The sequence below is a fragment of the Vicia villosa genome, linkage group LG2 (assembly GCF_029867415.1).
Source record: "Vicia villosa cultivar HV-30 ecotype Madison, WI linkage group LG2, Vvil1.0, whole genome shotgun sequence".
NCBI classification, from domain to species: domain Eukaryota; kingdom Viridiplantae; phylum Streptophyta; class Magnoliopsida; order Fabales; family Fabaceae; genus Vicia; species Vicia villosa.
In genome coordinates this window covers 21613041-21626949 of record NC_081181.1, presented here as the reverse complement: position 1 = coordinate 21626949, position 13909 = coordinate 21613041, and the positions used below count along the sequence as shown (strand labels likewise).

The window sequence follows — 13909 nt, the reverse complement described above, 5'->3', positions numbered from 1 at the left end:
AAATCTGATGGATTATAATCTAGATTGGGCCTACGAAATTGTTCATCTCACCCCATTTCTGGCCCAGCGTAATGCTAATTTTTGGCCTGAATTCAAAACTGTGACAAAATTAGTTTTTCAGGGCCAAAACCTCTTGGGCCTGCGCCCTTGCTTCTGCCACCACCGTTTTCAGCTTTCACCCCCTGTTTCACATAATTTCTCTTTAGAATTAGGATTGTTTTGTTTTTTATCATAATAATAATGTCATAAAAACAATTTCACTTTGTTAGTTTTTTTTAGCATTTATAAAAATGAATAAAAACATGTATTATTTTCTTGTTAGAATTTAAATGTTTTGTTTCATAGTGTAGTTATAATTCTTTGATAAAATGACATAAAAACAGTTACATTTGCTAGACTTTTGCATTATAAAAAAATGAATAAAAACATGTATTATTTTGCTTGTTAGAATTTAAATGTTTTGTTATATAGTTTAGTTTTTATCGTTTTAACCGTTTCAGTGTACCTTTTGATTTATAAATACTTGCTTTGGTTTCCATATTACTTGTGTACATATTTGACTAACATTTGAGTGCTATTTTTGGTTGTTATCTTACTTTCGCTCGATTTATGTTTAAAAAGTGTGTTAATGTCAAATTTCTCAATTCGTTATCCTTTTTCGGTATAAAGCACCTACACAATTCCGATTGCGATGTTTGTTATCTCTAACTTGTGTGCTAGTGTGCAAGGCTTTTGGATAGTCACCGATCGGCGCTTATTACTTGAGTGTTCCGCTTTATTTGCGGGACACGATTCCATTCACTCGCTTTGTGTTCTCGTCCTGGAGACACGTTCCTATTACTTTATATCTGCTTGTTTGGTTTGCTTGTTCCTCTTGCAGGTGTATTGTGATTATATTCGACGCGCATGTCGACCTTTGTGTGCTTTCATGGCTAATCGGCGTGCTGACTATTTGCTTGTGCTTTGCTAGCTCGCTCGCGGGATCCTTAGTTTCCTTGCTTCTCGTCACTACAGTTTACGGATCATCATCCGTTTGATATTGATCCCGTTTCATTTTATTTTTCTTGCACTTTATCACTTTCTCGCATCATTCTTTAACATGAGAAGTAGGATTTAGACATTCATCTGGCCAAGCCCTCGAAAGAGGCTCTGTTTTTGTTGGTGTGTTTATATTTGTGCTTTGTGGCCGGGAGTCACGGTGTAATAAGTCCTAGATGGCACTCCGTTAAGTCCTCATGGAAGGCATGCGAAAAGGGTTAGCAATCAACCCCCGCCTAGTCTCATCGAGTCCGTTCGGTATGCACACGCTACGTGTTGCTTGCTTCTGAACCAGCACAAGATCTTGTTATCGAGTAAGTCAGGAAAAGGGTTCATGCAATCGGACCCCCGCATTTCCTATAGCTCACATTGATCGATGTTGACGCTCGGTGTACGCATGCACTGTTTTCCTTTCAGACCCGCGACGGCTTGGTTGCTGAGAGGGACTCGCTCCTCTTGTCTATGGCCCGATCATTTTCGCGAGGTCTAATGCTTGGTTGACTCCGGTGATTCGCTCCCCTTGGCTATGGCGGGACCGCTTTTCTACCTTTCGGCCAGTGCAGTTGGTTTGTTTGCTTTACGAGCGGAGCTCGTTTGTGTGATATACTTGTTTGCCTTCCCTTTTCCTCGTAGGTTGCTAGTTTAGTTTAGACTTGTACCCTTTGTATGATAACATTAGGTAGCAAGCTTCCCCCCTTAGCTTAGGTTTTCCTCATGCATTCTTTAAAACACAAACCACACTCTTTGATTTTCTTTTCTTAAGAGCTTGTTATTTCCGCTCCATTCCCAAGCATAAGTCTCCAAAAGTCGAGCAGCGGAGTGCGAATGTAACTCGTTCACCTAAAAAACACAAAACAAACAGAAACTAGTTAGCCGAGCTACGGTACCTCTGATTCCTCAAAAAGGATACGTAGGCAGCGGGGTAGGGCCCTTGCGAGTATAATCCTTTCTTTTCCCTACATTCTGCATTCATTTTAGTCCAGATAGGCGTAGATTTGTTACACACCCATAATTTTAGACACAGGCGTGGATCCCATCGAGTACGATGGGCGCGAGGGGTGCTAACACCTTCCCCTCGCGTAACCGACTCCCTTACCCTTTTTCTCTAGTCGTGAGACCGTTGTTTTTTTTTGTGGTTTGCTGGCATTCCCTTCCTTTTTAGGATAAATATGTTAGTGGCGACTCTGTCAATTTTCGCGGTAGCGACACATGCCCGTTTGCCACGCCTAATCAAAACTGTTTAAAAAATAAATAAGAGTACTGATTTCATGAATAGGGCAAAATAGGAAGACTAAAACTGTAATTTAACCTGAAGTGAAAAACATCCCCTTCCAAAATAAATTGTTGACTATTTCAATTCAAAATTAGGCACATATATTTAAGTTGGTTATTATATTCCTCATATCATGACTTAAAATAAACAAAATCATAACAAACTTCAATTTAAAAATTTGGTCTATTAATATTTGATATAACAATCTTATTTTCTTTTACATATTAGCAAGAAAGTTTCTCATATTTTTTTTAGCTAATAACATACTTTTATCTATCAACTATGAATCATATATATCCAATTAAATCAATTTATTATTATTACTATATTTATTTTAATTCTATTAAAAAAATGGTTTTCATCCATATTCTCTTTCATGATGCCACGTTTTCTTAAGCAAAATCAAGTTGTTGCTTCTAATTTTGTAACTACACACCGATGATAACACTTTCTTGCTAAAAAAGTAATATTTTAAAAATAAAAATTGTACAACACACACAGTTGTGTTGTTGTGGCTTCTAGTTTTGTAACTACACACTCATGATAACACTTTCTTGTAAAAAAATAACATTTTAAAAATAAAATAAAAAATAGTACAGCACACACAGTTGTGTTGTGTTTACTTAGTCTTTCAACTTCTCACTGATTCAACAATATAACTCTTTAAACACAAAAAAAAAGTTTTTTGGTTGAAACATTTCATTTTTCTATCTAGATGGAAAATAATAGTAAAAGAAGACGGAAGGATGGTGAAGAAGCTTCCGAAATGTCAATTACATCTCCAATGTCTACTAAAAAAGTTGATCATAAGCATCCGACCACCAAAAAACATGCAAATCCTATAATAAATTTGACATCAGAAAAGTATGTATTGTGTGAGCATATTTTCATCTTTTTATTACGAAAATGAATTCCGTATGTATTGTGTGAACATATTTTCACTGACACTAACTTCATAAATGGGATGTATAACCTCTTTTTATACAACTTAATTCATAGCAATCAACAACATGATCAACCATCTAAAGCGAATACGGAATATGATTGGAATCCTAACTTATTCAATCCTACCAAAGATTTTCATTATTATGATAATGAGGTAAGATTTTTGCTTATTACATTTTATTAGAACTTCGTATATTTCTTTTTAGAAGCATTTTTTATTATTATTTGGTTTAAGTAATTTTAAATGTCAGGAATTAACTCAAAGGGTAACAAGTTTTGAGACAGTACTTCAAAGCATAATAAAATCAATAGATGAATTGAAGAAGATTGTAAATACAAAATCTTGTATATACAATGCACCTTCATCTAGCATTTCATCTGACAAAACTTTGGAGGAAATTTTAAAAAATTGTGTGAAGAAAAAATCATATGACATAAAGATGACAAAGAACGTAAAAAAACCATCCCTAAGAGAAGTGTTCAGAAATTGTTCCCTATAAAATCCAAAGAAAAAATAGATAACACACCTCCTATTGTAGTAGCCAAGACATCAACAGGATACACATTCCCATCAAAAAAGGAAAAAGAAAAACACAATTCAATTTAGTTGGGTCTTCTATTCCAAAGGTATTAATCTGTTGTGATTGATGTGTATTTAGTTGTATATTCATAAATTTATTATTATTTACATGCTATTTTTTTTAATTTAATATTTTCATTTAGTGGTTGGCTACTTGGCTTTAATGTTTCGACCAAAGAAAAAACAGAGTTAAATGAAGAAGAATGTAACTTAGCAATTTACATCTCCGGTTGTCCGCTTAATCAAAAAATGGATAAGTTAGTCATTTTTTTCATTGTTCTATTGTTTTTATAATTTTCACAATGTTATAATTTGTCTACTTATTCGTATCCATCTTTTTTTTTTGTAGGAATGAGATTATGGTTAATGCAAATTCATGGTATCACGCAACAAGGAGTTTGCTATTAGATTTGAATCCAAAAAAATGATTTACCAAGAAGTAAAAATAAATATGAATTTACATTAAGTTATTAACTATATTTGTTAAAGATTATAACATTAATTTATTAACTATATTTCAGATAATAGACTTGGTCGCATGCATGGTGACTTATGATGCGAGAAAGGAAACGCGTCACCCAGAAAAATTGGTTTCTGCCATCTTATGTAGCAGTAATTTATTTATGCTAACTGTTTTTTTTTTTTAAATTTATGTCCCTATGTTCTTATTCTTGTTTAAACTTATCTATCTATTTAGCAATATGTGTTATCATGGAATTCTCCAATACAAAAAAAAAATGAAGAACTATAGGAAACAATTTATGGGGAATGCTGATATGATTTCAAAGGTAATTGATTTATATATATATATATATATAATAATAATAATAATAATAATAATAAGAATTTATTTATTGTTTACATGATTATGAAACTAATGTTTGAAAATCTTCAGATATTTATACTGGTCCATGATATGGATAATCTCCATTGGTTCTTGTTGGTAATTGATTTCGTGTCTCAAGAATTGATATATCTGGACTCTTACCAAAGCTCTTCCGTAGGAGAGAATGATTATAAGATTGAAGTATGAAACTTTTATATAACACTAATTATTATTTTTTATTTCTTTACATTATTATGTGAAATTTTTCACAACGACTTTTTTAAAATTATGCTAACAGTTGGATGAAGGGTCGAGACTAAAAATTGCACTGCAACTGGCACTACGTCCTTTTAACAACAAAAGAGATTTAATATTTAAAAATTGATTGACACACAAACAAGACTTTATGAAAGGAACCGATGCTAAGTAGAATAAATGAAATTATCTGTAGTATTCTTAAATGATTAATTTTTGCAATTATATTTTTACTATGTTATTGATTGATGTGAACAATATTTTATTTATGGAATTATAATTTTATTTGACTATCTATTATATCCTTAATTTTTTGGACAAATGACTTTATTGATTTCAACGTATGAAGTAATATTGGAATGACAAGTAAACTCTTAAAAGAAATATATATCTAGTTATTACGAATATTAAAATCAAGTCTCATTAATCAAAGTGGTGAGAAATTCCTAACCTTTTCAATTCAACAACCAGCTGCCGCTAAAATGATAAAGTTTCCACAAGTGAGTCTCCTACGAGATTATTTGGGTCACTACATAAAGCACCACAATCAGGACAGGAGGTACATTCTCAATATTTTTGGATCAAAATTTGTAATCAGTATGGATGATCACCTAGTAGCATAAAAATATATTCGCTCTTTATAAATGTTTGTTATATTACATAGTAAAGCCCAAACACTAAAGCCCAAACACTAATGGATATTAAGGTTACTTCATCTAGAAAATAAGGTACCTACAGAAACATTATCAATACTAGCGTCTAAACGGGCACGTAACTTGTGTATGTGATTTAGGCAACCGTCAGTTTTCATCTTCAAATTGAATAAATAAATATATGATCAAGAATCTAAGAATGTAATGCAACATGTCAAAAAACAAAAATTTACTTGACACACTATATGAAAGCACCATATAATTTTTTTTCAAAATTTAAGGCTACTTGCCTTGATTAAAATTGTGTGATTTGTTGAAGTAGTAACATTCACCATGTAAATTTTATATTATGATGAAATGTGTGGTATAAAATAAGTATTCTTTCTTATATATTTCTTAGATAGAGAAAATCAGAGCCATAATTAATTGAACATATCGTAATAGATTGTGCTTCTTTGAAATAAGGTTAACATAACATTATAGTCTTGCAATATAACCAAAAGCCTCAACAATTGAAAGAACAACTTTTCCTGGAAAAAAATAAAGGACCCGACCAAATATTAGCAGAGCCAAAATATATTATCCAAATTTCTAAAAATCCGACTTTATTCTCTCTCTATCTTGGCCGCTGCGACCTCTCTCATTCGTCTTTTCTCTTACTCCTCATCCCATTTCCTCTCACATGTGTTACCAGACCTTACTTTCCCCTTGAATCTCGCCTCCATCAACCACTGTTTTCCTCCATTTATCTCTGCTCTACAAACAAAAGTATCCATTCTCCCATTTTCTTTTTCTTTTAGTTTGTAACTGCTAGAAAAATCAAGCGATGGCTTGATAATTGATAACCAATAACTACACATAATAGTTTGTAAAGACTAATAATTTAACAAAGATATAGCAAGTTACTAACATAACGCAAGCAGTGAGATTAAGGAATCTAAAAAATGCATCAGTTTAAAATTAACAGCACCTGGAGTTTACTGTTCAACTGTATATCAATCGTTCAATAACTTCTTTCAAAAGTTGATCCTGTAGGCCTTTTGCGGCAGCGAGTTCCTGTTCAGTATATAAGAATTGGTCCATAAATTTCTTCCTTTAGTATCTATGAAATTTGACAGTCAAAACAAAGGTACATTAGAAGATAATAAGTGGTGAGACGAAAAGAAATTGGATAAAGAATCATATACCTACAAACTTTTTGGAAATTATGATTGAGTGTCTCCAATTGAGATTGATAATCACAAACTTGATTTTCAGCTTTACCCAAGGCATATAGAAAATTTGATTTCACATGTGCAATAAGGATTTAGGAGCAGTAAGATGAAAACTAAAGTATTGACATTGTAAGTTGAAATTGATGGAGAACAAGAAAGGGAAAGAAACCTTTTGGAGACACTAATAGGTACATAGCATGATCTCGGACGCGGAGGATTCCTAAGATGACTCCGGTGGATCCTCGTAGATGAGAAGCTGCTGGTTAAACTTGGCGACGACATCTGTATCAGCATCGGCACGTGGCCTCTTCTTTGGTGGAGGAGTTCTGAGCATCATTTTTTATTGAGTTTCCCACAACACAATGTGGAGTTTGAAATGAAACCCCACACAAAAGGCGCAACTTTATTCAAGGAATCAAAATGCACGGTGTTCTGGACCCGCCCAATTATCAGAATTGTCTCAATCCACTCATAAGGATAAAAACGGCCCAATACGCATTGGCCCATTAACTCGAAACACGTCCAGGAAACACGTCCAGCTCAAAATATAGATTGACCTAATCACACGCTAATTAGAGCATTATAAATAGCCCTCTCTACCTAGAGGGCAAGGTATTCAAACTTTACCCAAAACCTCATATTTTCTGTTGTACCCTTGCTCTCGTTCTTACTTTGGCATAAGAGTATCTTGTAGGTATAACCCCTTTTTTTCTCAACCATCACCGAAGATCACGCCGTCGCTGCTGATCATCTGTTTTAACTCTACACGAACACACGACCACAAAACTACTCTCTGGGATACTTATGTTAAATTATAGATATATTAAGTATGCAAACCAACTTTATTAAGTATTTAAGGAACAACTTAAAATAAATAACACATACAGAACTTTCATATGGTAATGAGTGAGGTTGAAGTTTCATCTTGTACTACCTCCTCATCCTCACCAGAACAAGTCCATCCCAAGTTCACAGCCAAGTCTTCTACCCCAACAAACAAATGCAAGGCACTAATCCTTCAAAAGTTCAAGCCAAACCAAACCAAGTCAAGTTTATCTCTAATCACTTATATCTTCGACGCAAGCAGTGATTTTAGTATGATTTTTCCCCAAATGTATAATTCTCCCTCGACTACCATCAACATACGCAACAAAATATATGATCAAACCTTCTTTGGGTGTGAATCCAATACGCAAATTCCCCTGTTGGCAGAGAAAAAAACCGTAATATATCAAATTTAGTTATTATTAGTTAAGATGCATCTACTCTTTTGACATCCCAGGGACAAATTAATAAGTAATTTAACATAATAACTTCTACCTTCTTCCCTGCAACCTTTAGAAGGGTAATATTATTGACAGAAATGAAACACAAAACCAATTTATATATATTGGTAACAATTTCCTGGACAGATGAATTGAAATATGGAGAAAGAATCAAAGAAATATATGGTAAAGATATTAAATACAAAATCCCCTAATTTATCATATTTAAATGGTTTTTGTTTTGTTTAATAGAACATATAATGGATTACAATGGGTATGAGAAATTTTTAGAGAATAAGTGAATGGAAAAAAATAGAGACAGAAATACCACTTTTTTATTGTAACATCTTCGATTTTATGCCAATGTAGTTTATTATCTTTTGAATTGTCTCTTTTTTACCTTTAAAGAAGAACATATAAAAAAAAGAGAGAAAGAACTATAAGTGTTATTATTTGAAAATTTCTTCACCCACCTCCTAACCTTCTTGCCCACCCCTGGTGAATTTATCACACTACCCCTTGTTTCGGAAGTTCATTTCCGAAAAGGTACTTTTTTTGTAAAAAAATGTGTTTTCGGAAATGTATCTCCGAAAACGTGTTTTTTTTAATATAAAATATTGATTTCAGAGATGCATCTCCGAAATAAAGTTACTTTTCAGAAAATGTGGTGTTTTCGGAAGTTCATCTCCGAACGCACCCCCTTGAGGGAATTCGGAAATGAACCTCCGAATTTATGTCTGGACAGAAGAAAAATGAAAAACAACAACGATTCGCTTTATTTAATCGGGTGAAGACTACAACGATAATATTACTGAAAACTAAAGTTACATATTGTTGAACACGGGTAGGTGGGGATGAGTCAACATTTTGATAACGTCGTCCGCCGATCTTTGAAGTTTCGCGTCCAACTCGATCGGGCCTTTCGAAGAAAATCGGTCGAACGTTGTCCACAAAACCGCTAAATCTTCGTCGTTCTTGATCTCAAAAGGTGTGAACTTAATGCCTCCCTCGTCGTTAAGCGATGGCGAGTGGTACTCGAGCTTGACAACCTTTCGATTCTCGGGATAGTGCAAAAGCGTGTTAAGCGACGGTATCAACTCCGCAAACGGCGTGTCACGCGAGAAGCGAAATTGGAACGGCATCGGGTAGCCGGTTTCAAAGTAGACGAATGCTAGGTGGGGGTAGGTTTTTGTCATTTGTGTTTTGTGGTGTGAAGAGGATGAAGAAGAGTGTGTAGTATTTATATACTTATTGGAGCATTGATGGCCCAATAAACCTTATCCTGCCTCATGGGACTTTTCGGAAATGAACTTCCAAAAATTGGAGGCAGACATGTATATTTCGGAAGTTCATTTCCGAATTATGCAGAAACAGACATAAATTTTACATTTTGTTGATTGCTTAGTGTGTTGTGTAAATTGAACAAATGGAATTGACATTAAACATAAATTAGACAAAGATGACATAAAACATACTTATATTATATATGTATTGAATCGGTCCGATTTTACATGATAAACAACAATACATACAAAAATGGTCATTACAAACAAAAAACGAATAGGAACGAACTAAAATTCACCGAACCAATCGGTGGATCCTAAGTCCAAAATAGGCACGTTCTTCGACCGCTCTCTATTTTGCTCGCGCTCTTGGCTCATCATTTCTTCAAAATCCGCCATTCTTGAAACGAAAGGATCCGGCCAAGTCTCCGCCTCATTTGAACGATGTGCGGTCCATTGACAACAAGTAGCCGGTATAGGACACCCCGGTTTCAAAAACACTTGGACGAAGTGCCGCGATCGTAGATACCCGATGCATATGATCCGGCCCGACAAGTCCAATGGCGGTCGACTATGAAGTGGAAAGAAAGTCTCACTTAGTCCAAACCTTGTCAAATCGACGCATACAATATCATATGCACTTGCTATTAGATGACCCATATCGGGGAATGACATCCACTTCGAGACCGGAGCGATACCGGTAAGTGATGGAACAAGTGAATCATGAATTTTTGCAAAGTTTTCTTGATTTTCATATAGTCGGCCGTATATGTCCCGATACGAAGTCAACTCCGCAAGAAGTTCCCGTCGGACTAAAGTGTGATTATTTTCCCCTTTACCGAGCAAACCCGCAACGGCCCGATATCCACAATTGCCGTCGCCTCCAACATCAACGATGTTATCGATATATTTGTACATAAAAAGTGGCATCTCATCAATGTAGACAATGGGTGATTTTTTTATCGGCGGTGTGCGAGGTGGCTTCGAAATACGGGCACCTTTGTTACCACTACACTTGGACTTAGGTGTCTCATGAATTTCCGGGAACGATGCATCAACATGTTCAAAGTAGGAAGGACATCGTTTTGTTGACGTGTCATCTTGTGTAATTTTGGACTTTTTCGGTGCACCTTTCGTCTTAACCGGTTGAGATGGCGGTTTCAAATCAGTGGTCTCCGGAAATGCGATCTTTTGCAATTGTTCTTTTATATGCATTTTTGTTGTGTCGTCCGCTTTAGCAAACTTCTCCATTATCACTTCCAACTCGTCGGAGATGGTGATTTTGGAGTCATTTTCTTTCGGCGGGTCAAAATCATCAAAACGAAGTTTCTTCCAATGGTCGGCTACCTCATCCATGCGTATGGGTGAATTCAACTTTTTCTTTTTTGCAAGTATACAAGCACATGGAAGGCCGTATGTCTTTCTAATGGTGCACCCACATAATGAACTATTCGTCCCCGTGGTCTCCGACCGCTTAGCTTCATGAAACAAAAAATTCAAACCCGTTCGAGATATGTTGTAAATCAATTGGGAGAATAGAATTTGGCCCTTATATCGGTGTTCCATAACCGTCTTGCTCCGACCGAACGATGTTTGAATTTCATTGTGTTGATTTTGGAGCATTTGGTTGATGGTGTCCCATCCCCGACACAAATCTCCCTTGCTATCACCCAACCACCTCTTGAAGACCGCATGTGCGGATTCAACTCGGTTAGTCGTGGTGCAACCAAGATGTCTAACCCGATTTGTCCAAGCGCACACGAATTTTTCTCTAACTTTGTCAAGAATGGTGGATTCGACGTAATGACAAAAAGTCTTAATGGAACCACACAAAGACCTAAAGTGTACCAATTTCTCGGTATACACCTCTTCGGAGTATGCATCCAAAATTTCCCTCCATGCCGCCATTATCCTATCAACCACAACACCGGCTTTGACAACTTTACCATTTTCATCCGGCCTATCTTTTGTCCCAACCGCGGGTTTCAACTTGCTTCTCACGTTACAAGTTATGTGATACCGGCAAAGTAAAGCGGTAGATGTCGGGAAGACGGTATCGACCGTATTCATCAAAGCATTGTCCCGATCGGTGACAATGACGTTTGGCATAACCTCTTGATCAACTAACAAAGACTTGCAAATTCCCAAGGCCCACGTAAAGTTGTCTTCTTTTTCACACTCCAAAAAATCAAACCCCACCGAATAAGTCTTGTCCGTCGAGGTCACACCGACTATCTCTAGAAGCGGAAGCCTATATTTGTTTGTCTTGTACGTCGAATCCATGACTAGAACGGTTGGAAATGTGTTGAATAATTTGATACTTTCGGGATGAGTCCAAAAAATATCACGCACCGTAACTTTATCCTCGGAGGTTCGGAAGCTTGAAACATATTTGTTATCGCCTAGTAGTTTCAAAAGTTGTTGCATTTCTGACCGAGGGCCCATATTCAATACTTTGATATTGTGCCGTTCATTGTAAACTTGCTTGATATTTGAAACGCTATCCGGTTTCTTACGCTTCAAATCGGCAAGTATGTTGCGAGGCGCCACTTTGACTATCGTTAGGTCCGATATCACATTCCTCTCTTCGCGGGACAAACGACACGCCATTGGATGTCCGTGTAACTTGACATCCAAGGCATGATTATGAATTCCACAAATTACGGTTAACCGCCACAAATCATCAACCCTCCGAGTAGCACGCAACTTAAACGGACACCCGCACTTTCTCGATCCCGTGTCCTCGTGTTTTAGCACCCGGTTTGATTGTACATAACTACCACCCCGTTCGCAATTCAAAACAACGAAAGCTTTCCGCCTACTATTTCTGTTGTCCGACCTTAAAATAACAATTCCAAATCCATGTTTGTTAGCTTTCTTCCGAACCCAATCAATCAATTGTTCGCGACTACCGAAGCTCCGATCATTTGTAAAATGTTGCCGAATATCGACCGCATTGATCATAGGAGTAACGTCAATAACCGGATCGTTATTAACGTTGACAATTTCCGGAACTAATACTCCATCGTCTTGCACAATGTTGTCCGGATGCACCATACCTAACAAATGAATAAATTAGCAAAATTGGCCAAAACTGTTTTTTTTTAACTGCCAGGGCATATTTCGGAAGTTCATTTCTGAAATTTATTAGGTAATATATTTCGGAAATGAACTTCCGAACCATATCAGTTTCAGCATAAAATTTATCAATCAATGTAGTGAAATAGTGGATGAAATGAGTGGTGTTTACCTGAAATTGTAGCTTTCTATGCTCCCTTTAACGTGATCAACGGTTTGAAACTTGATTTTAGGGCGAAAAATGGATGGAGATTGATTGGGTTTTGGAGAGGGTTTTGAGAAGTTTTGGAGAAAAATGATGAAATAGTGAAGGAGGGAAATTTGTATATGCAGGAATATTTTCGGAAATGAACTTCCGAAAATATTCACATTTTTAAATTTTTTTAACTTCGGAGATGCATCTCCGAAAACACCACTTTTTTGGTGTTTTCGGAGATGCATTTCCGAAGTTAAAAAAAAATTCAAAAAAAAAATAACTTCGGAGATGAATCTCCGAAGCAGGGGCAGTTTTGGTTTTTCGCTGGGGGTGACCCCCATAGGGAGGTGGGTAAAGAAATTTTCTATTATTTTAGCTTAAGATATTGCTCAAACAAACACACACATAAGTGATCATAGGCTATTGGGTTGGATTAATATTAATTTATTAATTAATTAGGTGTGACTCATGTAAATAAAATTTGGGCTTTAAATAAAGATACCTAAATGTGATGATTGTTTGTGTTTAATTGGTAATTAAGCCAAGGGGTTTTATTTTGAAATTCAAAATACAAATCCCTCTTCTCTCTCTTCATGACTGTTGGGACATAACTATTGGGATAAGATGTGACTGTTGGAATAAAGTGTCTATAAAAGGACACCTTCATGCAAGAAATACCAACTTTTCTCATTCTTTCTCATTTCTTACAAATACAAAAAGTATCTTCATCATCAAGGATACACATAAGGAAGAAGGAAGAGAGGAGAGAACAATTGCAATCAAGAAACACCGATATGGATCCGGGTACGTTTTTAATGTTTTTCATAGAAATTAAAACACCGTGAAAATCATGATATCAAGATCCAAAATAAAAATAATACTAACAGTTGGTATCAGAGCATAGTTACCGGTATTGTGATTTTCCGATAATAGATCAATTGATATGTATATTATAACTTGCACTTGTCATATCGTTAAATTAACGCAGGAAGTTTAACAATATATATAATTGAATATGTGAAGTTTATTATAATTAACGGCCCAATACGCACTTGTCATATTTATGTTAAATTATAATTATTATAAGACATATATAGATCATCCAAAGATGGATCATGACTTATAATTAGTGAAATTAAAATATTTATTTACTCGTTGCTTGTATATCCAAAGATAGACATGCATGTTATTTTGAGTATGACTAATTTTTCATTTAGCATCGATTTATTTTTATTGAAATGTATTTATGCATCACCCAAAGGTGAATTTAGATACATGTTTAAAGACAATCAGTTTGAATCTA

At 35.5% G+C, this 13909-nt stretch overlaps 1 long non-coding RNA gene across 2 annotated transcripts; it reads right to left on the bottom strand.

Annotated features, from left to right (window-relative positions):
* Positions 1-5815: 5815 nt before the first annotated feature.
* On the bottom strand, positions 5816-7048 carry LOC131645998 (uncharacterized). Of its 2 annotated transcripts, none has more exons than XR_009297252.1 (3): positions 6758-7048; positions 6541-6626; positions 5816-6380 (listed from the first exon to the last, which is right to left on the bottom strand). It is a non-coding gene; the product is annotated as an uncharacterized LOC131645998 (long non-coding RNA). The 2 variants fall into 2 exon arrangements; XR_009297251.1 differs by having other exon boundaries at positions 5835-6377; positions 6758-7027.
* Positions 7049-13909: the final 6861 nt, after the last annotated feature.